The sequence below is a fragment of the Gorilla gorilla genome, chromosome 17, assembly GCF_029281585.2.
Source record: "Gorilla gorilla gorilla isolate KB3781 chromosome 17, NHGRI_mGorGor1-v2.1_pri, whole genome shotgun sequence".
Lineage (NCBI taxonomy): Eukaryota > Metazoa > Chordata > Mammalia > Primates > Hominidae > Gorilla > Gorilla gorilla.
In genome coordinates this window covers 94,468,386-94,494,159 of record NC_073241.2, presented here as the reverse complement: position 1 = coordinate 94,494,159, position 25,774 = coordinate 94,468,386, and the positions used below count along the sequence as shown (strand labels likewise).

General features: G+C 34.0%; 1 long non-coding RNA gene across 2 annotated transcripts in view; it reads right to left on the bottom strand.

Annotated features, from left to right (window-relative positions):
* Positions 1–24,548, bottom strand: part of LOC134757405 (uncharacterized) — a 43,177-nt gene extending 18,629 nt beyond the window's left edge. Inside the window, exons 1-5 of one of the 2 annotated variants that reach the window (XR_010131295.1) lie at positions 24,469–24,548; positions 21,983–22,068; positions 21,640–21,719; positions 20,467–20,561; positions 7,076–7,096 (exon numbers count right to left, since the gene is read on the bottom strand). This is a non-coding gene — a long non-coding RNA (uncharacterized lncRNA). Of the gene's footprint in view, positions 1–7,075; positions 7,097–20,466; positions 20,562–21,639; positions 21,720–21,982; positions 22,069–24,468 lie in introns of those variants that run through there. The other variant, XR_010131296.1, reaches the window with a different exon arrangement.
* Positions 24,549–25,774: the final 1,226 nt, after the last annotated feature.

The following is a 25,774-nucleotide window of genomic DNA, read 5'->3' as shown; positions in this document are numbered from 1 at the left end:
GGATTTGCTATTGTTTTTGCAATTAAAATTATAAATTTCCACCGAGTATTACTTTGGTGGGTTTTCCATGTTTTAACACATAGTATTCTCATTAATTTTATCTTTCAAACATTACATAACTCTTTAGCTTCACAAATATATGAAGGGTGGGCACGGTGGCTCACGCCTGTAATTCCAGCACTCTGGGAGGCCAAGATGGGCAGACCACTGGAGGTCAAGAGTTGGAAACAAGCCTGGCCAACATGGTGAAAACCCATCTCTACTTAAAAATACAAAAATTAGCTGGGTGTGGTAGCACACACCTGTAGTCCCAGCTACATGGGAGGCTGAAACATGAGAATCGCTTGAACCCAGGAGGTGGAGGTGGAGCTGGCAATGAGCTGAGATGGCATCACTGCCCTCCAGCCTGGGCAACAGAGTGAGACTCTGTCTCAAAAAGAAAAAAAAAAGGTATATTAAAAAAATGCTGAAAAAGCAAATCACCAAGATTCCACAACTCACCAGTACCCTTTAGTAAATACCGTTGAATGAAAATTGAAAGTTTCATCTCAGTTTTGTTCAGAAGCATTTTTCTTAGGCACCGTGTTATTTTTTGGTTTGTTTTCACTTAGTCTCAAGCATAGTAAGACCTATACACATGCAGTATTTGTTTAACAGTGTACCGTAGTAGTTCGGCTACTACAAATAGCTTTCAGTAAATTTGAGGGGGCATTGACAAGCTGCAGTTGTCTTGGCAAAGTGGCCTCCTCTTTTTCCAACATCTTGTTCTGATATAATGCATCTTATTGATTCCTTGATAAATGTGAATTCTCGTGATGCTCTTACACTGGGGTCCTTTCTATCTCAGTTCCATATTATACCTTATACATGGTTTCTATTTTTCCGGAATGCCAATCTACTTAACTCTTCTCTTGCATCTGTTTCCTAAGGTTTTCATTCTCTGCATAAATTTAGAAATATTGTTTGTCATGAGATGAGAGATAGAAAGAAGGAGTACATTACTGACGCCTTCACAAAGCAGCCCCTGTGTGGTACTGATACTTAGGTCCTAAACCAAAACATCCTAACTAGTTGTGTGACAGAAGAATTCTAAAGATCCAAGTCATCCATATAAGCAGTTACTCTCCTATGTATTCTATACTGTTACTAGCTCTATACTCTTGTTGGTATAATTGAGAAAATAGTCACTCCTATAATTTATTGTATTCAGTGCTTCAAATGAGGAGCCTTATTTGAGAAAGGCTGGTTGTCAAGAGCATGGAGATATTCGTAACCCTGTGCTACCAAGGTGGGGAAACCATGGTTGTAGAGGGACAGCGACACAGAACACAGCTTTCTTGTTACAGAAATCTATCTAGGTATCTGGGTCATAAATCAGACTTTGAGAGAAATGGGAAGTGTCAGCTTATCTTTTTCACATAAATGTTTATGAAGTAAATTGGCTTATGTTATACAGTTGTGCCTATATAGGTTTTCCTCCATTAACTACTTTAAAAACATTTTTAGTGACTATACCATCTGGATTCTGGTTTTTAAATTAATTGTTTTTTTAACTAATTTATTTTTTTGAGATGGAGTCTCGCTCTGTCACCCAGGCTTTATATATTCTAGTATTAGAATTTATATATTCTAGTATTAACTTGGCAGCAACGAGTGCAGTGGCGCGATCTTGGCTCACTGCAACCTCCACCTCCTGGGTTCACGCTGTTCTCTTGCCTCAGCCTCCCGAGTAGCTGGAACCATAGGCGCCTGCCACCACGCCCGGCTAATTTTTTGTATTTTAAGTAGAGACGTGTTTTTGTCATTTTGTATTTTAAGTAGACTGTGTTAGCCAGGATGGTCTCCATCTCCTGACCTTGTGATCTGCCCACCTTGGTCTCCCGAAGTGCTAGGATTACAGGCGTGAGCCATCGCACCCGACCCTAATTGTGTGTTATTTTTTTCCAAGCTGTAATTTCCTTCTTTCTTTTTAACCTCTTCTTGTATATTTTACAAGGAAGTTGGGAAAAACTTTATTCAAAATTAGTCTCAATGTGTCATTCATTATTGGAACATTTTGCAATTTCCTAAAAGGATGAGAATGCAATACTCTTTTAATTTCTACCATTAATCCATGTTACTCCCAAATGAGAAGAGAGTTTATTACTTGAGATATTTGATTGATTATTTTTAATGTTTCCACGTAATTGACAAAGAAGAAGAAATTATTGTCACCAGTCTGTTGGTAACTTAAGCCTTATCATATTCAGTAGCATATTCTCTTTGGAGAATTGTTAATAAATTATATAGTTTATTAACAGTTTTTAACAGAAGCAGCTTTGACCTTTTCATTTTTCCAGATATATTTCTACAAGCAACAGCTTTTCATATTATAAGTGAGTTTGTTTCCCCTCCATATCAAGTTTCATTCCATTTGTTTTTGACCATTTCATCTAAATGAAGTCATTTTCAATCTATGTGCAGACAATGTGAGGACACTCTTCTTACATTCTGATGTCAAGATACTAAATTTGGATTAAAGGTCCAGGTCATAACGAGTCAGAAAACATTATGCACTGTAATTTTCTGGTCTCAGAATCAAATATGTTTGCCATAACATCTCTATTCTTGCTACATATATGTTAAAATACTTTCCACTTTTCTTAATTTAACCTAATCAAGTCACTATTTTGGCACATGTTGTACTCCACCAAAATGTCATGGAATAGCCACTCAGGAATTTCTGAAGTTAAAAACAAAAGTGTGATACATGTTCAAAGATAATCCTTTCACTATAACTATCTACTTACTAGAAATAGAGAATCTATAGTCCTCAAATCATACTGAATCTTCAAGAGCATTTTATTCAGCTGATGGGACAATTATTAAATAGCAATGTTACAATTTCTACTTTTGATTGGGAAGTTAATTTTCACTTTTAATATTTATCTAAGCAGTCATCTCAATGGCTACAAAATAAGTTTGTGTTCCCATGAAGTATCTTGTCCATACATTAGTTGTATTTCAGTGTGTTTTGTAATCTCTTTCAATCAAAAAGAACTTTACTAATTTAACACCTGCTATTTGATAATCATCTGGCCTGGTACTGGGTGCTGGGAACATAAGATAGAAAAACTGTTATATTTTTAGTCTCCGATGAGGTCAGGAGTAATGTCTTAGGTATAATATATGAATGAGTACAACGGCTGTGGAATCAGCTTTAGTTGGTTCCTCACCCAAAGTGAGCATGAGGTTTCATGGGAACTTTAACCCTGCTCACTGATATTAGGAAAGTCTATATAGAAAGGCGATATATATATATGTGTACATATATATATATACATGTATATATATACACACACACATATATATGTATGTATATATGTACATATATAGTATATATATATATACACATGTACACACATACACACACATTCCATATATATAGAACGTCTTAACCATTACTAATGAAGTGGACTGGCATTGAGATTTTAAACAAGAAGTGTGGTGTTAATTAGCATAGCCCAGTAAAGAATCACTGTCAAAAAATGAGATGAAGAGAAAAAGCCAAAAGACACCCAGAGTGGAGCCAGAAGGCAGAGAATAAAGGGCAGCAATCGTCACAAGAAGTGTGAAGGAAGCAAAGCCATTCCACCTGGAGGCTGAGGTTGCACACAGGGCAGGTAGATGTAAGAATATTATAAACATAGGTGGAAGAAGAGATTGCGAAGGACAAGACATCAGTCCTGGCACTGAATATGTCAAATCTGCACGAGTTTCCTATTGCTGCTCTAAGAAATAACCAGAAACATAGTGCCTTAACATGAATCTATTATCTTATAGTTCTGGAGGTCAGAAATCTGCAATGGGTATACAGGGATGCATTCCTTTGGGAGGCACTAGGGGATAGTTTATTTGCTTGCCTTTTCCAACTCCTTAAGGTTGCCAACTAGCTGCCACTGCCATCACCTTCAAAGGCAGCAACGTTGGGCCGACCCACCTCATACTGCCAAACCTCTGTTCAAACAAAATGCTGTCAAATCAAAATGGAATGCAGCCAAGATGTTTTTGATGGCAATAAAATGCAGTAACAGCTATATAAGGTGTATTTACAAGATATGGTGCAGTAAACAACCATTATTTGTTTTATTTTTAAATATTTTCATTTGTTCATTTATTCATTTGACTTCTTATATACCATACACCATTGCAGATGGCAAAATTAGTTTGCCTTTTATTTTTATTTTTTTTTCTTTTGTTTTTTTTGAGACAGGGCCTTGCTCTGGTCATCCAAGTTGGAGTGCAGTTGTGCAATCATGGACCACTGAAGCCTTGACTCCTGGACTCAAGCAGTCCTCCCACTTCACCCTCCCATGTAGCTGGGACTACAGGTGCATGCCATCCATTCCCGGGTGATTTCTACGCTTTTTTTGTAGAGACAGGGTTTCACTATGTTGACCAGACTGGTCTCGAATTCCTGACCTCTAGTGATTCCTCCCACCTCGGCCTCCTAAAATGCTGGGATTATAGGTATGAGCTGCTGTGTCTTGCCTTTTATTATTTATTTACTTATGTATGTATGTATGTATTTTTCTTTCTTAAGTCTATGTTTTGTTTTTATTTTTTCAGTAAATGATTACTCTAAACCAGGCCATCTGATCGAGATTAGGATAGAGTAATAAATCAATGTGTGCTGGGTTTTTTCTATCTTCAGAGTTTTCAACCCATAAAAGAGCAAGACACTGAGATGAACCCTCATAAAAGTGTGAAGAGATGATAAGAGTAGTTAAAATTCATGAAGCCCATAACAAAATGATAATCCAGATTAAGGTTAAGGAATAAGAAATGCCTTTTGGGAAAAGTAACATGTAAACTGAAACAATAAAAATGAGAAGGAGTTATCCAAGCAAATAAACAGAGGAAATAGTGTGATAGCACAGGAACCAGAATTCCCATCCAGCCAAGTGTCTCTTTCTCAAGTTAGTATATCATCCGTGCTCATGAAGTGAGGGGATCTGACTCTGTCTGATTTCTCATGAGTCATTATAATAAGCATCTGATAATATAATTTTAAATCAATAATATTTTAACAAGATGATGTTTTTATCCTTTAAAATAAAAAAAGAAAGAAAATTATGTATATGCTAATCAGCAAATATCATCTTTGCCAAAACGTTCAAAAGAACCATGAATGCTGTTATTTAACACACACACACACACACACACACTCACTCACTATCAGTCTCCGTAATGTGAGCATTACTGTTTCTGTAGTGACTATTAGTTTATTTCCATATGCTTCCCTCATGTGAATATCCAACTAATTAAATGGCAAAATTTCTGGTTTTTATATATCCTAATTTGAATAGTTTATTTTTTAAGTATGTAACAAAATGTATTTCTGCCAGTATATTTTCAAGTAGGATATTATAGACATACATCAGAGATATGGCAAGTTCTGTTGCAGGCCGCCTCAAAAAAGAAATATTGCAATAAAGCAAGTAACATGTTTTTTTTCTTAGTGCATATAAATGTTATATTTACACTATACTGTAGCTTATTATATATGCAAGAGCATATATAAGGTATACACAACATATATACCTTACATTACATTACCTATATACATAAGTTATATACAATGTATATACCTTATTTCCTGTTTGCCCCTACAAGAATACTAACCCATGGTGCTTGCGACTGCAGCATTTACCCAGAAATAACTTTGCCATTAAATACCTTGCTTTGATTATTATTTTCTCAAAGCTCTAGTATATTGACTTTGGAAACAAAAACATTCTGTTTTTAATAGTGGCATTTCCATTTACAAAATGTAGTAATTCTTTATCATTAAAAATGCCAAATCCTAGAAAACTAAGCATTTCTACATGTGATGTTAACAGCATTCTTGAACAATTGTTGGCCGAAGATTAATTTGATGAATCCAATTTTTCTGAAGTAGACGATTCTGATTCAGATAATTCTGACGTTAGTTCTGTGTAGAATTACCTCCAAGAACAGTTTTTATATTTTATTTTCACATTGAAAAAATCAGCCAGATTTGCTTCAGCCTCAAAGAACGTATTTATGTAAAATTAAATGAGCACTGGCAGTGAGCTGTGCTTTTTTCTTTTCTGAATGGAATAAGGGTTAATCAAAAATACTTTATCACTATAATCATGTGAGTCTTCAGCACGTTGTAATTTTTCAGCTAGTGGAGGGCCTTTCCTGATGATGACAGCTGCTGACTAATCAGAGTGGTGGTTGCTAAAGTTTGGAGTGGCTCTGACAATATTTTAAAACAAGACAACAATGAAATTTGCTGCACTGATTGTTGCTTTTATGAAAGATTTCTGTGTAGCATGCGATGGTGTTTGATAGCATTTTACCCACAGTGGAACTTTCAAAATTGGAGACAATCCTCTCAAACCCTACTCATGCTTTATCAACTAAGTTTATGCTATTAATATATACTAAATCCTTTGTTGTCATTTCACTTCTTTCTACATATGAAAGATCTAGATGGCCTCCTCTTCCAACAGAAGACTGTTTTGTCCGCATTGAAAAACTATTGTTTAGCGTACCCATCTTCATCAATTATCTTAACTAGATCTTCTGGACAACTTGCTGCTTCACCTTGCAGTTTTATATTATGAAGATGGCTTCTTTCCTCCAACTCATGAACAAACTTCCGCTAGCTTTAAACTTTTCTTCTGCTGCGTCCTAGCCTCTCTGAGTCTTCATAGAATTGAGAGGGCTATGCGCTGGATTAGGCTTTTGCTTAAGGGAATGTTGTGGCTGGTTTGATCTTCTATCCAGACCATTCAAACTTTCTCTGTATCAGAAATAAGGCTTTATCTCATTCTTACCTTTGGTGCTTCTACTGAAGTAGCAATTTTAATTTCCTTGAGACCTTTTCTTTGCATTAACAATGTGGCTAACCGGTGCAAGAGCTCTGGCTTTCAGACTACCTCTGATTTAGACATGTCATTCATTTCTAGCTTTTGATTTAATGTGAAAAGCTTTGAACTCTTCCTTTAATTGGAACTCTCAGAGGCCACTGAAGGTCATTAATTGTCCCAATTTCAATATTATTGCGTCTCAGGGGATAGGAAGGCTAAAGGGGAGGGAGAAAGATAAGGGAACAGTCAAATATTGAAGTAATCAGAACACACAACATTAATCAATTAGGTTCACTGTTTTATATGGTCACAGTTTATGGGGTCCCAAAACAATGAAAATACTAACATGAAAAATCACTTATCACAAGTTAACATAATAGATGTAATAATAATAAAAAGTTTGAAACACTATTAGAATTACCAAAATGTGACACAGATACTTGAAGTGAACACATACATGAAGTGGACACATACTGTTGGGAAATGGTACAGATAGACGCTCAATGCAGGGTTGCCGCAAATCTTCAATTTGTAAAAAACGCTGTCTCTGAGAGGTGCAATAAAGCAAAACACAGTAAAACCAGGTCTGTCTGCACTGTAAAGGTTATTTCAATTAAAAATATCCCTGTCCCTTTATTTATTTTGAAAACATTCAACATAGGAGCACAGATATGACTTTCAGGTGACATGTTACACAGTATCATTTAGCTACAGAAATTAAAAATTTTATGGAAAAATTAGATGTAGACTCTAAATTTGAAATCATATTTTTTTACTAACGTGGGTATTTTAATGTGTAATTAAAACATTTTAAAAATTAAAGACATTTTAAATAATGATTCTAAACAAATATTATGCTTTATAAATTATAGTTTTCAGAGTAAATTATAAATAGTTTCACGAATAACATGTAATATAATCATTTAACATTAAAAATAAATTTTTGAAGAAATAATACTTTTATGTGAAGAGAAAGCAGCAGATGTTTGGTGTTATAAGAGAAATGATACCAATAAGCATTTTGATCTTTTAGTCTCATTCACTGCATGTAAATCAGGAAGAAATAAATTAAGTCTATAATATATAGTGCAATTATGGATTTGACATAAGGCAGATACATGTTCGGAGTAGCCATTACACCTTTCCAACATTCAGTTTCCCAAAAAGAAGTGAATCCAGTAAACTAAAATTTCCAGAATAGTTACCAAATCAGAGGGATCATGAATGAAATTTTCTAATAATTTTGAGTTTGCCTTTCATTCTAAAATACAGAATAATTGAAGAATTAAAATATCTCTAAGACTAAAGGGCTATTGTTAGTTGTTTTGGGAATCAAAATCAAGATATTTGTTTGGAGGTTTCTAGTTTTTCAGTAGACACACTCTAGATTTTACAGATATATAATGTACTGTGTACAAATGTTTGTAATTATGTAGAGAGAGGAGAGAGAGACAGAGAGAAATAGATTGTTAGAAAAAAAATAAAAAACAAAAGATAGGTCAACTGATAGTAATCCAAACACTATAATTATTTTCAGCAATTGTGACTAATCTTAAATTATTTTGATTGCATTTGATTGCCCTGATATTTTCTCTAACAAAAATACCTAGCCATCAATTTTTGTAATATTTGTGCATTCAAGGTCTTCTATGAGATTTAAGCCTGTGATTTAGTAGTGCCCTGTTCGTTTTTTTTTCTGAAATTGCATGAGGGTTTTAGTTCTTATCATAATTGATGAATGGAATTCAGGACAGTTGTATATATCACAATATTTTTCAGTGTCCTGTAGGAACTCCTAATGACCTCTCAACCATTCCTGTATATGATTAAAAAAATGCTTTATTTAGATGAAATAAACTAGATCTTAATTTTGTTCAACAAATAAATACCAAATACTTTTATAGACTTTATTACACATTGGATATTTCCAGAAATTCATTGTGGAGCTGTTCAGTGTTTGGGGAAGCCAGGAGGTCAGTAGCAGTTCTGCTGTCTGTATTTGCATCCCTGTTAAAACACACTTGTGTCCACTCAATTGCAATTGTGTATACACCATGGTTCTACATTTAGAGCAAGCACTTGGCATTTTTTGTTTTTGCTTGTCTAGGAAAGTGTGAGAATTTAATTTTCCTATGGATTTTATTTCTGAATGGGACCACTGAAAAACTGTGTTATAAAAAACACATTTGATCTCTTAGGTCAAGGACCATGGCTATAATTACATACATGAAGGGAGAGGAGGTATTACTTTGTATATTTACTTTACAATGAGTGAAATTATTCTACAAAATTAAAGAGAGTGCTGCTCACATTTTTTGAAAATAAGTGTGTGACCATACAGCTGTTTAATGGCATTTTGTAAATAATTAGTCCTCTGCAATAAAATTAATCTCAACTTACTTTAAAAAAATAAGTGAACATATCCCTTTGAAATACGATTTAAAAAATCCTTGCCCTTCGTAATTCAATATTTTTGTCTTAACAATTGAAACAAAATATTAAATAATTTTTTATAGTTTTGTGGCAAAAAAACTATGTATTTAAGTTTCTTACTTAAGTGATTACTTGATATTCCTAAGCTATTGAAAATGGTTAACAAGAAAATAACTTTAAATGATGACTAGCTGTGTCTAATACCTCAGTTTTCAAGAGTAAATTAGATGAACTATTAGAAAGAAAAAAAAATGGGTATATGTAAGTGAGATAAATGTTGTAGACAAACTTTTTGTGTAACTTCAGATCTCAAAATTATTTTTGATGCTCATTGAAGATCTGGGTCATTGCCAATAAATAAAGGATTATGATATGGGGAAATAGGATTTTAAAATTTGTGAAATGTTCTCATCTATAAAATGCAAATATCTGATAGTTTGGAATTTCTTGCTTCCTAGGTTTCCAATGAAATTTAAGATTACTAAGAATGAGAATTCTGGTTAATGTATAATTCTGTATATAAAATATGTCACAAAAGATGTATTCTTACTAGGAAAATAAATAGTTTTGTCTAATTCAGAAGTTATTTAAAGATTGATTCAAATTATGGACCTGAAAACATTATTTATGAAACAAGACTGAAAGGAATCAGTAAGTATATAAGAGAGATCTGAAGAAAGTGATGGATATGAAGATGTATTGGTAAGGAAGATTTTAAAGAAAAAAGAACAATTTTGCATGAGAAGGGACTTGTATAGTGAATTTTTGTCATAAAGTAGAATGATTGGTTATTTGAAGAAGAAGAAGGAGGAGGAGGAGGATGGGGAGAGAAGGAGGAGGAAGAAGAAGAAGGAGAAGAAAATAATTTAGGACAAAACAAAGTCCAAGTATATCATAGGTGGTCTGTGTATGTCACATGTAGATCTGTATCTCTGTCTATCTTCATGTACGTACAGAGAAAATAAAAAGCAGAAAAAATTTAGATAGTAAAATATTCTTTAAAACCTGATAGAAAATTGGAGAAATTTGGCTAATTAACATTACTAAGAATAAGAATTCTAGTTAATATATAATTCTGTATATAAAATATGCCAAAGAAGATATATTCTTATTAAGAAACAGTTTTGTTTAATTAACGAGTTATTTAATGATTAATTCAAATTTTGGACTTGAAAATGTTATTTATGAAACAAGAGAGAAAGGAATCAGTTAGTAGGGGAGAGAGAGCTGGAGAAAGTCATGGATATGAGAATGTAATCTGGTAAGGACAGTTATAAAGAAAAGGCAAAATTTTTGTATGAGAGAAGATTTGTATGGTAAATTTTTGTCCTAAAGTAAAATGACTGGTTATTAAAAAAACAAAGAAAATTAAGGACAAAACAAAGTCCATGCATGTCATAGGTGATCCGTGTACATCACATGTAGTTTTCGTTTTTCTGTGTGCCTATCCTCATGCACATACAGAGAAAAAAAAGTGGAAAAACTTTAGACATAAAATATTATTTAAAACTTGAAAGAAAATTGAAAAAAATTGGCTAATTAACATTGCTCATAGTTAAAGCTCTTAGCCTTGGTGAAGTCAAGTATATCATAGGTGGTCTGTGTACGTCACATGTAGATCTGTATCTCTGTCTATCTTCATGTACGTACAGAGAAAATAAAAAGCAGAAAAAATTTAGATAGTAAAATATTATTTAAAACCTGATAGAAAATTGGAGAAATTTGGCTAATTAACATTACTAAGAATAAGAATTCTAGTTAATATATAATTCTGTATATAAAATATGCCAAAGAAGATATATTCTTATTAAGAAACAGTTTTGTTTAATTAATGAGTTATTTAATGATTAATTCAAATTTTGGACTTGAAAATGTTATTTATGAAACAAGAGAGAAAGGAATCAGTTAGTAGGGGAGAGAGAGCTGGAGAAAGTCATGGATATGAGAATGTAATCTGGTAAGGACAGTTATAAAGAAAAGGCAAAATTTTTGTATGAGAGAAGATTTGTATGGTAAATTTTTGTCCTAAAGTAAAATGACTGGTTATTAAAAAAACAAAGAAAATTAAGGACAAAACAAAGTCCATGCATGTCATAGGTGATCCGTGTACATCACATGTAGTTTTCATTTTTCTGTGTGCCTATCCTCATGCCCATACAGAGAAAAAAAAAGTGGAAAAACTTTAGACATAAAATATTATTTAAAACTTGAAAGAAAATTGAAAAAATTTGGCTAATTAACATTGCTCATAGTTAAAGCTCTTAGCCTTGGTGAAGTTAAATTAAGAAATATTGTAAAGAAATTTGTTAGCAGTTTGGCAATTCTTTTTTAATATAGTTCAGCATAAAGCCAGATTTAGCATGAAGGCAAATATCACATAAATGTTTGCATTGCTTCACACAATATTTGCCATTCTGCATAGTTAGTACTAGCACTAACCTCCTTACTGCTCATGTACCTGAAGTTGATTGTTTAATTGCACAAAATGTATACTAGTATTGGTATTGGTAGATTTAAAAACATTAATTTGTATATCAGGAACAAAATACTTATCTTGTGTGTTTTTATTTATTTAATTTATTTAAGGCTCTGCATAACACTGTAGGCTCCAAAGTAAACTGAGTAGGAGGAAATTTGGAGTTTGGCTTTTTGTTTATTTAATTTTGCTCTTAATTTTCATTCATTTACTCTTTGTTCTCCTTTGGGTTTGGCATATATATATACATATATGTACGTGTATATATACATATATATATACACATATATATGTATATATACACGTTCATATATGTATGTGTATATATATATAAACACACACACACATATAAAACCATTGATGCTTTTACGTTACTAAAGGAAAGCTTTTGTTTGTTTCTAGGAATAGTTATATTGTTTTCTATGCATTTCCAGCAATTTATGATTTCCTCTCTTTATCTGAAGTTCATAAGCTATCTTTGTGAAGCACCCAATAATTGATAGAGCACACCAGCCATTTATAATTGGATTGGTTTTGCTTATGTCTGATAATCCAGAGAGCTTTAAGAGATTTAAGATTCCTAGAAAAAATAAATAAAATACTTATTTTAATCAGTTATGAATAGAAATAATATGTTTTTATCTTGTTATTTGGAAAAGTAGATGAGAATAGAAATGTTTAAATCGTGCTTGTTTCAGAGGAAATTCAATTCTATGAATACTTTGAAGTGGGTTTAGATCTTTTCCTTTAGGTAATGAAGAAAAACTGATATGAACACAACATTTTAATGTTCAGAAAAGATTGGCTTCGTCCTTAAGAAATTATATTTGTTGATAATTCTCTAAAATTACTTTAGCTGTATCCACTCTTATTAAAATTAAGTGACATTCACTTGGATTACATAGCAAGTTTTTTAAAAACTGAGACTGTCTGGTGATTTTTGATCCCAAGCCATTTATTACTGATGGGCCTTCATGCAAGTACTGGAAAACAAAATATGTAAAACTTTGAATAGTTTTGAAGATTTTAGTGCTGAAAGTTACCTAATCCATTGTTAATACTGTATCTAGCAACCAATCTTGGAAATGTGTGATGATGCTCTTTTAAATAGCTGAAAAAAAGTGTTTGTTCTTACTTTGCTCTTTGTTATATAGTATAAAAGGATACTTTTTATTCTCATATTAGATTTCCAAAACTGATATTTACATTTATCATTTTTGTAAATGATGGAGAGAACAGTTAATTGTCTTACTTTGATAAGTTTGGCATAAGACCTATTACATCTGTGATAATTTGGTCATATTTCTATCACTAGAATGCTAGCAACTAGAAATATGCAATGAGTAAACTAATTCCTTCAATACAGTCGTGTGAAGTGCTGCAGGCAGTAACTTCTGGACACCAAATCACAATGTTTTAACTTGTGACGTGTTAGAGAGAAATGATAGGACTTTCTGCAGTACAAATTTCCTATCAGCTAATCCTTATGCTATTAAGTTAGAGGGCTTTGACTCCTGGGTCTAAAAAAGGCACTAGCTTTTGCTAAATCTTGAGCATTGACACTTGTCGATGCCACATCTTCAGACCAGGGAGAAGATGACAATCAAAATGAATTGTTTTTGAAAAACACAGGGCCGGAATTTAAATTATTCAATCCCTATAGGCCCAGGGACCTCCATAGAAGAGGCAGACATGTGAGATTTTAAGAGCCAATTTTAAGGGATAAAATTAGTAAAATAATAAAAAATTATGAAAGGACATAAAAGGTTTATGGAAATCTTAACAAATTAGATTTGTTCATAAGGTTTTATTAAAATTAGCTTTAACTTTAATTAGATATTCTTGAAATTCTGATATGTCTTAGTATATGTTATCAGTAATGATTATGATGTTAAATTATTTTATGTCACATAAACAACCACATTTTCTTGTCAACTATGTCTTTCCCTATGGCTGTCCTAAGATTTTTGTCATCCACAATTGTTTTGCTTTCATTCTTCTCAAAAAGAAGCCTATAATCAGCTACAGTCCAGGGCTTGCTTCTTCAGGGGAGTTCATGAAATGTACTCTCAAATGCAGATTTCTGAAAACCTTGAAGATTATGCCATAGGACTACACAGAAAACTTCCAGGACTCTAATGGAAAGGCTGACATGTTCATAAAGATTGCTAACCCAATATGAAGTAGAGCAGGAGTTGATTGCATGAACTATGCTAATGGAGGACAGAAATACATTCATGGCTTTTTTTTTGTTTGACACATTGCTGTTTTTTTATTTTTTTTTCAGAGTCTGGATAACTTTTTTTATTTTCTTTTGAGTTATATCTGGCCTTCAACAATTCAGTAGTGAATATTCTTGTAGAAAGAATTTAAGAAATATTCCTCTCCCTCTGCCTAATTTTTCCAGAATTTGTAAATTATTTATGAATATTCTTAATTCATGGCAATGTGGTTGTTTGCATAAGTTCAAAAAGAATCTGTCTTCATTTATTATGGGACACAGCTGGACAAAGTGGTCATTTTCCCAGGGCTGTGGCCTAAATGGCCTTGTGAGAGGTTCCAGCCAAGCTAATTTAGGACAGCCTAATGTGGACAATGATTCTTGCTGTACTTTGTGTGGGTAATCAGGTCAAGTATAGTGGGACTGAAGCTTATTTTACAGATAGGTTGGCCCTGTTGTGATTTATCTTTGGTAGAAGTGATGGACTAGAATAAGACTGTGTTTCAGTACAAAACTATAGTATTAAATTAACTTTTGTTTCCTGGGTGGCCACATCATCACCCATGGTATGCAGCTACCCACAATGCCCCTCCTCAGCATGAAACAGCAAGAGAGATTCATGACCAAATTTCCCAAGATTAAAGAATTGATTAAGAGAAAGTGGGGGACAGAAACTGACCCAGTTGTCCCATAGATCTGATGTTTATAGTTTCTTTTGAATAAAAATTGAAATTGACCCACCCAGTCTTAACATTTAAGAAAGTTATATTTGTCTTATCTAAGTTCCTTTCTCAGGAAGCCTACCATCAGTCCTCCCAGATAAGATCAAAGAGCTGAAACTCACCAGATCCTCTCATCAGGACAATTAGATGCCAGATCTCTCACCCATGATAATGGCCTAAGCAACCACCTGCTTCCTGGTGACCAACTCCTTTTCCTTACCCTTCCCTAATTCTTGCTTTCCCGCATGTAGGGCCATTTCTTCCTTGCTATATAAACCTCTAATTTTAGTTGGTCAGAGTGAGGGATATGAGATTGATCTCCCATTTCCTTGTCTGCAGCACCCAGTTAAAGCATTCCCTGGCAGTACTTGTCTCAGTGATTGGCTTTCTCTGCGGTGAGCAGCAGGACCTAGTCTGAACCCCCTGAGTTTGGGTAACAAAATCATCAATGATTTCTAAAACGTTTATAGGAAACACAAATAAAGCAGCAAGTTATCAATTGATAATTCATTTTAAGAAGGGATGAGGAAATGTTGAATATGAAGCCTGCAGCCACAGACCATCCACAATTTCTAAGGAAAAAATAATTTTGTTGGTGTTCTAGTTGAAGAAGATCAATAACAGCAGAAACAATACTCAACGCCATAGACATCTCAACTGTTTCAGATTACACAATTCTGACTAGAAGATTAAAAGCGAGTGAACTTTGCACTCATGGGTGCCAAAAAGTTTGCATGCACATTAGCTGCAAACAAGAGCAGAGCTTTCAATGGAAAATTAAAACAAGTGGGATCAAGATTCTGAAGCATTTCTTTGAAGAATTGTAACTGGAGATGAAGCAGGGCTTTACCAGTTTGATCTTGAATACAAAGTGCAATCAAAGCAATGGCTACCAAGAGGCATTTTGCTGGTTAACTTTCTGGAGGACAAAAGAATAATATTGAGAGCATGTTGAGAAAGTTAGCCAAAGCTTTAGTGGAAAAATGCCTGAGAAAACTCGCAGAGCCTTTCTCCACCACACCAATGCTCCTGCTCATTCCTTTCATCAAACAAGGGTAATTGTGTGAGAGTTCAGATGGGATGTCATTAGTTATCCACCTTAAAGTCCTGATTTGGCACATTCTGACTTCTGTTTGTTTCCTAATCTTAAAAATAATGTAATAGGAACCAATTTTTCTTCTGGGAATAATATATAAAAGTCTGCATTGACATGGTCACATTAGAAGGTGGACTAAATAGTTTGTATCATTGCTTACAAAATTGTTTGGAACATAATGGAGCTTAGTTTGATAAATAAATTTTATATACCTTTATTTTTATCTTTTAATCTCATTTTCTCCCACAAACCCTTGGAAGTACATTTGAATTTGCATAGAACTTTGTAGAATGTCAAAAAATGTTGTGTTATGAAATATATAGAGTAGGGAAAGAGGCAAATAAAGAATGAAGAAGAAGGGATGAAGTGTAGTGTGTAATAAAAATAAAATATGTATACAGAGATTTGAAGGAAATGAAGGTGTGAAGCAAGCAGATATGTGGGAGAAGGGTGTCCTAGGTTGAGAAAAGTGTAAGTTAAAAGCCTTGAGTCTGGCATATGTCTGGTGTCTGGGCAACCAAGATGTGGCCAGTGCAGCTGGACGGAGGAAGTTGGAGAATAATGCATGGGGTTAAGGGAAATTAGATCCGATGATCCAGGATCTTGTATGCCATAGTGGAGACTTAAGTTTTACTCTATGATAATGGCTTTAATACCCCATAACACAAATAATAAAATTGAGTGTAGGCCCTGAGATATTTTTACCAATACTTGATTTTTATAAACTTCCTTTTTTTGAAAAAGCAGCAACTAATAAATTCTAATGAAATTATTTTACCGTGCATTTTTCATGATTAAGTGGGTATCTCATAAAACATAAAACATAAGTTCAGGTTTAGTTGCGTAAACTATGTTTTCTAGTACGATCTTGATTCTGCCTAAAGAAAAGACCACCTCCTAAGAGACTGAGAAAACAAAAAAACCTAAAGAATCCATCATACTTGGAGGTTGGTTTGTCTTTAGTCTACAAATCCGTTTTTATATTTTTTTAGTACATAAACAAAAGTTTATATATAGATGAGTGTGTACATATATATGTAGAGAGAGATAATAAGTGTAAATATATTTATCTATCTATCTACCTAATTTCCACAACACTTTATAAAATATTTCTGTATTCTAGGTAGAGTAGGTGAAAATGAGCAAATAAGAGCACTTGGTCAGGAGAAAAATATAGTATTCTGTAACATTCTGAAATAACATTTTTAAAAGTATTCTTCTAATTTTTATATATATGGGATTTTGGAGTGGTTAGGAAACATTAAAAAAACTAACAGTAAAAGTATTCAAAACAAGTTAGAGCAATCATTTACTCACTAGAATGTGCTAATTAGAGATTTATTATCATGTACCCGGATTTCAAAAATTAAAAGGTTATCACAGAAAAAAAAACACTATGATAACTGTTAAATTTCAGAATTGTAATTACCTTTAAATATTCCTTGGCAGAAAGACAACTTAATAATACTGTTGTAACTAAAATATACTATAGAAAATACAGATACTTTCTGATTCAATCCTGTTTTCTTGTTAGTTTATAAATAACATTCATTTATTGCATTTATTTAAATGTGTCCTTAAAAAATAATCTAGCTGTTATTCCTTCTTTACAGAATAAAACAAAAATAAAATCCATGTTATATCTAAATTTCAGAAATAATATATCAAATTGATAATGATTAAAAATTGTTATGTTGAAAAATCATCAGGTGTTCTTTTGTAATCTGAACAATGATACAGTTGAGAGCAAATTTGATACTATCTTATTTCTGTACAAAGGCCTTTCTTTGTGTCTTTAAAACTGCTCCCTCTCTGCTGATGACAGATCTACACAAATCACAGAAGTTCGTGCTACATAGTTGGGATAAAACCTTGACAGGGCCCCAGTGAGAAAGCATATCATCAGGCTCCTAATGATGCTAATGTAAACTGCCAAAAGCTGTCACTCTAACAGTTATGGCAGGCCCAAAGCAGAGAGCAGGGAATAACGACACATTCTGAAAGCTGACAAAGGAAAACAAATGCATTATGTATATGGGTATAAGAAAGCAAACAGTTGAATCTTCAAAGGGAGATGCCTTTATACCTTGCTATCAAGTAGGCTTGTCTGTGACACTTTGAAGCTAATATGGACAAGATCTATGTTATCTGCAGATCCAGCCTACCTTAGCATGACCATTCAATAAAACCTGAAACGATCGCTGCATGCATTTAGCAAAACACACTCCATCAAACTCAAAGGTGAAGTGACAGATCCTGAGAGAATGGAACTTGGATTCCCCTCAGCATAAGATTTTTTAATGCTTCTCAACAGTTTCCTGGATCAACGCAATTCTATATGGAATTTGAAGGAAATGACAAAAGTAATAGTTGCTTTTCATGAAACAAGGGCTCTCATTTTTCTCCCTTGCTAATGCTGTAGTGTGCATGAGCATATGTTGTACTTGAGGTATTTCATTTGCAGCACTTTCTTTTACATACCTGGGAGAATAATCAGTTAAATAAAATGTTACTTAAATGAGTCTTTCAAAAATGTGTGTCTGTGTGTGTGTATTCTTGCAGGTGTATAATTATTGACAAAGATATTATGGGTTAAGTCAGAATTTTGCTTCAACTTCTGCTCCACATGAGTGAAACTAGAGCAGAAAGATTAATTGATTTATTCAGGGTCATAAAGGAGCACACCTAAACCTCGAGTTTAACCTCAGGAGACTAAGTCTCTGATCTGTTGTCCAGTCAGTTGAGCCATTCAGAGACCCAAAATAATATATTGTCTGTTGGTATTAGGACAAAAATTATACAATGTAGTAATTCAGGCATCACATGATTATATTTACATTTGTGACCACTGTATAAGAATCAATGATGCAGTCCTTGTCTAGCAAGGATTTGCATTTGCTAAGTGCATTTTGTTTTCAGGAAGTGTGCAGGAACAGCAATATCAGAAATCAATCCCCCATGTTTCCTTATAGATAAAAGCACAGGTTATGGAAGTGAAATTTTTTGTACATTTAATTGTTAGTGTGACTATACCCTGACCAATAGAAATTATTTGTGGGTATAAAAGGATTATCTATTCTTGACACAGTCTTTATATTCTCCCTTGAAACTTGTGGCATTGGTGAAAAAGACAACTATGCTTTCAGAGCTCAACCAAAGCATTCCTTCATTCCACAGAACCCAATACATGTTAGTAGAAAGTGTGAGTTATCATCCTAGTGTGAGCTAGATTTATGCAAGTGACTTTGAAATTAATGAAAATCTCCTAGGCTATCTAGTTCCCTGGGAGGATATGAGAGGAGAGCAGTAGATGGCAATTGGACATTTATCAAGCTTATCTTCCTATTTGCTACTCAATTTCTGTGAGACCTTGGGAACACAAATTACAGGATTCATTTTAGTGATGTTTTTCACTCATTGGGACAGAAGGGTGACAACATAATATTATAACATGATAAATAATAAAAATTCTTTGATGTTAATGTCATAAAGGACATTGGAAGCAGATTCTCAACATACAAAATTAAAACATGCACGTTATAGAGCATCATATTAATGCAGCAAGAACATCGCAACTTTATTCAAAGATGCAAACAGTATTCATAATCTATTATTATTTTATATAAGTTGCTGCGGCAAATTTAGTTAGTGTGATCAGATCAACAGCTTTAAAAATAGAAGATGCACTTGCAGTCATCCAGACTTAATAATTCCCTTTCAAATGATGTTTTCCTGGAGTTCATTTACAAATAATATTAGGTGTTAGACAGCAGAAGCGCACTATATTATTATAATAATACATCTTGACATCTTATTTAGTATATTAAAAAGGTATAAAATATTACAAAATTATTAAAGAGCAGCAGCGAGGAAATGTTATCTGGAAATATAGTAATAATTGAAAGTCAGTGACTTAAATTTCACTTATTTAAAGAATAAAACCTACGTGTAACACTATAATATGCTTATTATAAATAGGCACAAAATTAAAAGAATTATCAGAAGAGAAAATGATCACATATTCTAACTCTCCAGTGATTTCCAAAGTTATTTTTTGGTGTAATTCTACTCAGACATTATTTTTTGCATGTACCTGTTGAGTTTGTTTCAGTTTCAATCATAAGATGTATAACTTTGTCTTTCTATTTTGCCTTCATTAAAATCATACTTTTCAGAAGTAACAGATGACATCTCATATGTTGTTTTGAGTATGAGGCATGAACTATATAGAAACAACTTACGACATGTCATTAATAAATTATTCACCTTAAAAATGAGAACCTACATTTACTTCAAAAACAAAGCTTTAAAGCACTTGCAAAATTTTGGCTTAGGCACTTACCTCAACCTCTCCTCTCCCAAACTCTACTGATATTACAAGTAGCATGTATGGATTATCTCTCTCTTTCCTTCAGAGGAATCACTGGCAGCTGGCGTATACAATTCCAGCAGACATGCCAGTTTTCTCCTGAAAGAGTAAAGTTTCCTGAACGTGGATCTTTGTCCTGAAACACCCACATCCTGAGTTGGTTGGGAGTTTGAAGTATTTTGGACATCATCTGGATATTTTCACTTCTGCTTCTTCCTTCTCTATGAAGTTTTAACACTAGAGATTTATCAAAAGCAATTAAATGTACCATGTTTTTTCTTAGAGGTGTCTTGTCTTCCATGTTGCACAGAGATGGATCATGATCTTTGGTCAGCCCAGAGCTGTGTCTTTTCCAGGAGTGGTCTAAAAAGAGAGAGAACTCTGTGGTGGTGTACTTTCTCGGGGGATGTTATTTATCGGGTGGAGGAGGGGGTGAATTACAAATCTGAGAAATATGATATTCACCATGGCTTTATGCTACTATCAAACTGCCCCCATTACCTTCATCAGCACCCATCCCCCAACACCACTATCACTCTGGGTACATTCCTCCTTTATTTTTTCCCATTCCTGCCTTCCTTCCACTGCCTTCCTTCCTGCCACCTGTCCCAATGAGCCAACCCTAAACATTTTGTCCTCATAGTTGTTCCTCATCTTTCCCATACAGGGTTCTGTATGCCAGAAGGGCTGTTCTGCTTTTTTGTCAACTGTCTTTTGTAAGCATTTGGATAACAACAGGTATCAAAGAGAGATTAGATGAAAGAAGGAAGGAAGAAGCCAAGATACTTTTCTTTCTCTCTTGTCTTGGGTGGTGTGTCCAACAATGGACACGTACTTTTCTTGCCTCAAACACCCACAAACAGGCTTCCTGCTTTCAGCTTCTTGCTGGTGACCCCTTGATCAGGCTCTTAGGTTCCAATGCCATTGCCTCCTTGCTTTGTGGTATTACTTTTTTCCAAGCTATGTATAGTGGTGATAACCTGCTGTTACTAATCTATGTATTTCTCACTAATCTCCAATCATCTTCTTAGCCTCTTTTATCATCTGTTACCTGTTTCCTGTATTAATTTACTTTGATCTCAAGTATTCAGAGAGGTGTATGTATGCTGGTATGATACTTACTCTTTTTTTTTTTTTTTTTTTTTTTTTTTGAGACGGAGTCTCACTCTGTCGCCCGGGCTGGAGTGCAGTGGTGCGATCTCCGCTGACTGCAAGCTCCGCCTCCCCAGCTCACGCCATTCTCCTGCCTCAGCCTCCCAAGTAGCTGAGACTACAGGCGCCTGCCACCATGTCCGGCTAATTTCTTGTATTTTTAGTAGAGACGGGGTTTCACCGTATTAGCCAGGATGGTCTCGATTTCCTGATCTTGTGATCCACCCGTCCCGGCCTCCCAAAGTGCTGGGATTACAGGCGTGAGCCACCGCGCCCAGCCGACACTTACTCTTATGTGTAGAACTTTATCTCAGCAGTGGTTGAAGAAAAATACCTCTCATGATGTGGTTCCAGGAGTGAGCTCATCGCCTATTTGCATAAGAAAACAATCATGAAGACCTTGCAGTTGGAAAATGGGAGAATTGTAATCTGTGTCATGCAATGACATCATTTTAACCTAAATAATTATCTATAGATACTTGAAATGAAGGGCTGGTCAAAGTCAAGGGTTTGGAAAATCAAGCTGTTGTTATATTCAACTCTTATGGAAATAAGGATAATTACAAGAAAAAAGGGGCATGCTGCCCACTTCTGAAGGTAAAGAAGGGCTGACAAAAAAGAGGTTCACTTACGTCTATAAACTTTCAGTTAAAAGCAGGCTTAGGGTATATAACTTTAAAAGAGTTTATTATGTTCCATAGCTTCAGGGCAGATGTGGCTAAGGATCAGAACAAAAATTTAAATCTTCAGAAGCATAAAGTACAAGTTGACTGTACAGCAGTATCAGTTAAGCATTACATTAATGCCTTTGTTTAGGGTATGAGCAAAGAAGTACCACAACTCTGAGATTTGACATTTGTGTGCACTTGAGCAGACAACCAGAGTTGTCTGACCACCAGAGTTCACCCATTTTTCATAATATTGGCACAAACTCCAACTTCATTGTTAGAAATGTAGACTTCCCTCAAACAGATATTATTTAATTATGCCACCTGATTCAGTTTGTGCATTCCTAGTCTTTTCAAACCTGCTCCACAATCTCCAACTGCCTTCAATGCGATAACAATACTTATTTCCCAATATGCCCCCAATAGAGAATTAATTCTAGGAGGATATAGTATATATGCCAAAATATAATTTATTTTTATTTGTACATATCTGGAAAACAATAATGGTACTAGATTCACAGAGTCATCCAAAAAGAACAAAATTTAATTTTGGATGAAGTCGAATTTACTATAATGTTTAACTAAACTTCATTCTGAATTTAAGTGCTAGAGAAGTTGAAATTTGATCTGTTTGCTAATTTGGCTGTTGAAGTCTAGATTCAAAGCTTGTATTCATGAGGTAAAAAATGCCAGCCCTTTCTCTGTATAATGTAGGGGAAGACATTTGGATTCTAGAGGGAAAGTAATCCTGCAGTAGATCTGTTAAGTGCAATTCTCTCATTTTCCCTCATCAGTGTATCTCCGGAGTGCCCAGAAGACAGTACCTTTACAAAGGAATTGAAAAATGTATGGTGAGAATACCAGTATTTTAAAAGCTCTGTGGTGGCTGTCATCTCCGTGCTCAGGATAATAATGGAATTGAGTTATCGTAAAATTGAGGTCCTTTTTAATAATGGGATTCTGAAGAGTGGGAAACTGGGGTTTAAGTGTGTGAGACAGTCTAACTTCAATTACCATAATAGGCAATCGTATTGGAGTGGTCATCAGAATGCTTTGGCACCCAAGGTTTTGTGGTGGTCGTTAAAAGAACTCAAAGTAATAGATGTGCAGCCTACTGATGTATTCATAAATCAGCCTACTGATGTATTAACCAATATAATATGAAAAGGTTTGTTTGGTGTTTGGTGAACAGAAACTCCACTTTTGTCACCACAAAAGGAGTAACAATTTTTCTCCCAGTTCCCAAACACCAAAGTCAATTCATAGACTGGGTTTCTAACTGTCTTAAGTCTTGGCTTTAGCACTGATAATCCCATATCTTGTGAAACCTTCCAGTCCTAGGCAAATTAGACCATTGGTCACTCCAATGAAGTCCCTTGATTAAAATTCAGCCTGAGTTCCTTGAGGAAGGACATTGCAATTAGAATATATTGAAATCCTTCTTCAGTTTTCCTCCCAAACAAACTTGTCTTCCGACAAGCAGGCAATGGGAGAAAAGTAGCACTCAAAAATTTAAAAATGTTATGCTGACTTTGATTTTATGTGATTTCTAGCAACCTGCAATTCTGCTTTTACTCAAGCATCCAAGTAAAGAATTAAATAGCTCAAGTAATAAATGCAGATTTGCTGCAAAGTCATTCAAAATAAAACCAGTTGGAGTATTCCTAGTCAGCAACCAGCAGACTCTCTGCCCAGAATAGCTCTCTCACCTATGGTGTGAAGTCCAGAAAAATAGGAAAGACCAAGTGAAACCCCATGGAAATAAATGTCTTTATCATTTTATTTAAAAAATGTCACACTTCTTAGAGAATCATGATTGTTAAATCTGTCATCAAGATTTGAAAATAGATTTCATTCCTATTACACACGCTTTTAAATCACCTGTTTGGTTGTCATAAAAAATCATGTACATGTTGAAAATGATATGGATCATTGAAAATATAATTAGTGACTCCAACTGCAGCTGCTGCAACAGATATGGTGTGTTCGTTAGAGGAAATAAACACGTCTTGCCTTGAAATACCCCTACTGGCCTGGAAACATATTTTTCCCCACGCCAGTCACCAAGGATGATCTAAGCAGTTTGCCTTCACGTGGGAGAGTTAGTAAATACAATTTCACTATCTTCTCTCAGGGTTAGAGCAACTCTTCTCTTAGTATTAAAATTAGGTCTCTAGGACTTTTGTCCTGTAGGCATCCCACCGATCATAATTTGCTCAACCTAACAGTATTCAGATTTTCCCTGGTGAGCAGGTCAGGTAAAGCACCCCAGATGTGCTGGTTAGATGTATATTTGACAAAGGAAGAATAATATTGCAAAATTCAGGGACCTTCCATTTCAATAAATATTTTGGGGAGAAGATGGTCTGGGGGAATAACAGTATATCACCACAAAAAAGGGAAAAGTTGTCTTATTTTGAACCAATGCTGACAAAACATATAACACTTACGCGCTTCTTAATTGTAGAGGCAACCTATACCATAAAACTTGTGCTTCGTCACCATATTATTTTACCAAATAAACTTTGAGGCTTCTCCTAGTTTTGAGTGGAATCTAAAGAGAAGAAAAGGTTCTGCATCAAGTCTAGGATGTTATCAAAAGCCATATTGTATGTTAAGCCTTGGACACACCGATTTGATGAAGCTCAAAATGTTCATGAGTTAATGTGGATCTTGTATCAAACTTCTGAAAAGACACAATGGAAGTTACACAATTATGTTTTACTTTTCAATCAGTTCAAAATTTATTTTCTGATTTCCATATATATTTGTGTCTTAATTCCTGGATTATTTGGAAGTATACTAATTCATTTACAAACATATGAGAGTTTTCCAGTTATATTTTTCTTATTGATTTGTAGCCTAATGCCAGTGGGGGTCAGGGAATATTTTAAGCAAAATTTTAATCCTTTTCATTTTCTTGATATGTTTTTATGATCCAGCATATTATCTAAACTTGTAAATATTAAATGTATATTTGAGGAAAATGTGTATTTTGCAATTATTGAGTGTGATTTTTCTCTACAGGTCTTTTAGGGTAAGTCTGTAAATCTTGTTGCAAATCTTTCAAATCTTACTTTTTATCATTGTAATCTGTCTTTATTTCTAGTAATAATTTTTTCTTTGAAATCTACTTACTCCAAAATTAAGTAAATTTTGCATAGTTTTGCCTAATTAACTACTTATTATAAAACTTTCAAAAATATTATTGTTTGCATAGTATATCTTTTTACATTATTTTACTGACAATTTTCTGTATCTTTATATTTAAGGATTTGTATCTACTTTTAGATAATCTTTTTATTTTTTGATCTGACAACCTTTGCTTTTTAACAGTAAGATTTAGTCTAATTATGGTTAATGTAATTACTGAACTATTTGGGTTTAAATATATTATCTTACTCTGTTTTCTTTTTGTTCACTTCTGCCTCATTCCTTCTTGTAACCATTTTTAAATTTCTTCGGAATTTTTTTTAGATTATTCTATTTCTTTTTTTTTAAATGGAGAACTGACAGTAACTTTAATATATGTAAATATCTCAATTGGATAATTCAGGCACAAAAATATATTGTAGCTTGGTGCTTATTAAGTTTATGTTTTATGCATTTCCATTGCAGGAGTTAATATGTTTGTTGGTTTCTTTTTTTCTTTTATTATACTTTAAGTTTTAGGGTACATGTGCACAATGTGCAGGTTAGTTACATATGTATACATGTGCCATGCTGGTGTGCTGCACCCAGTAACTCGTCATTTAA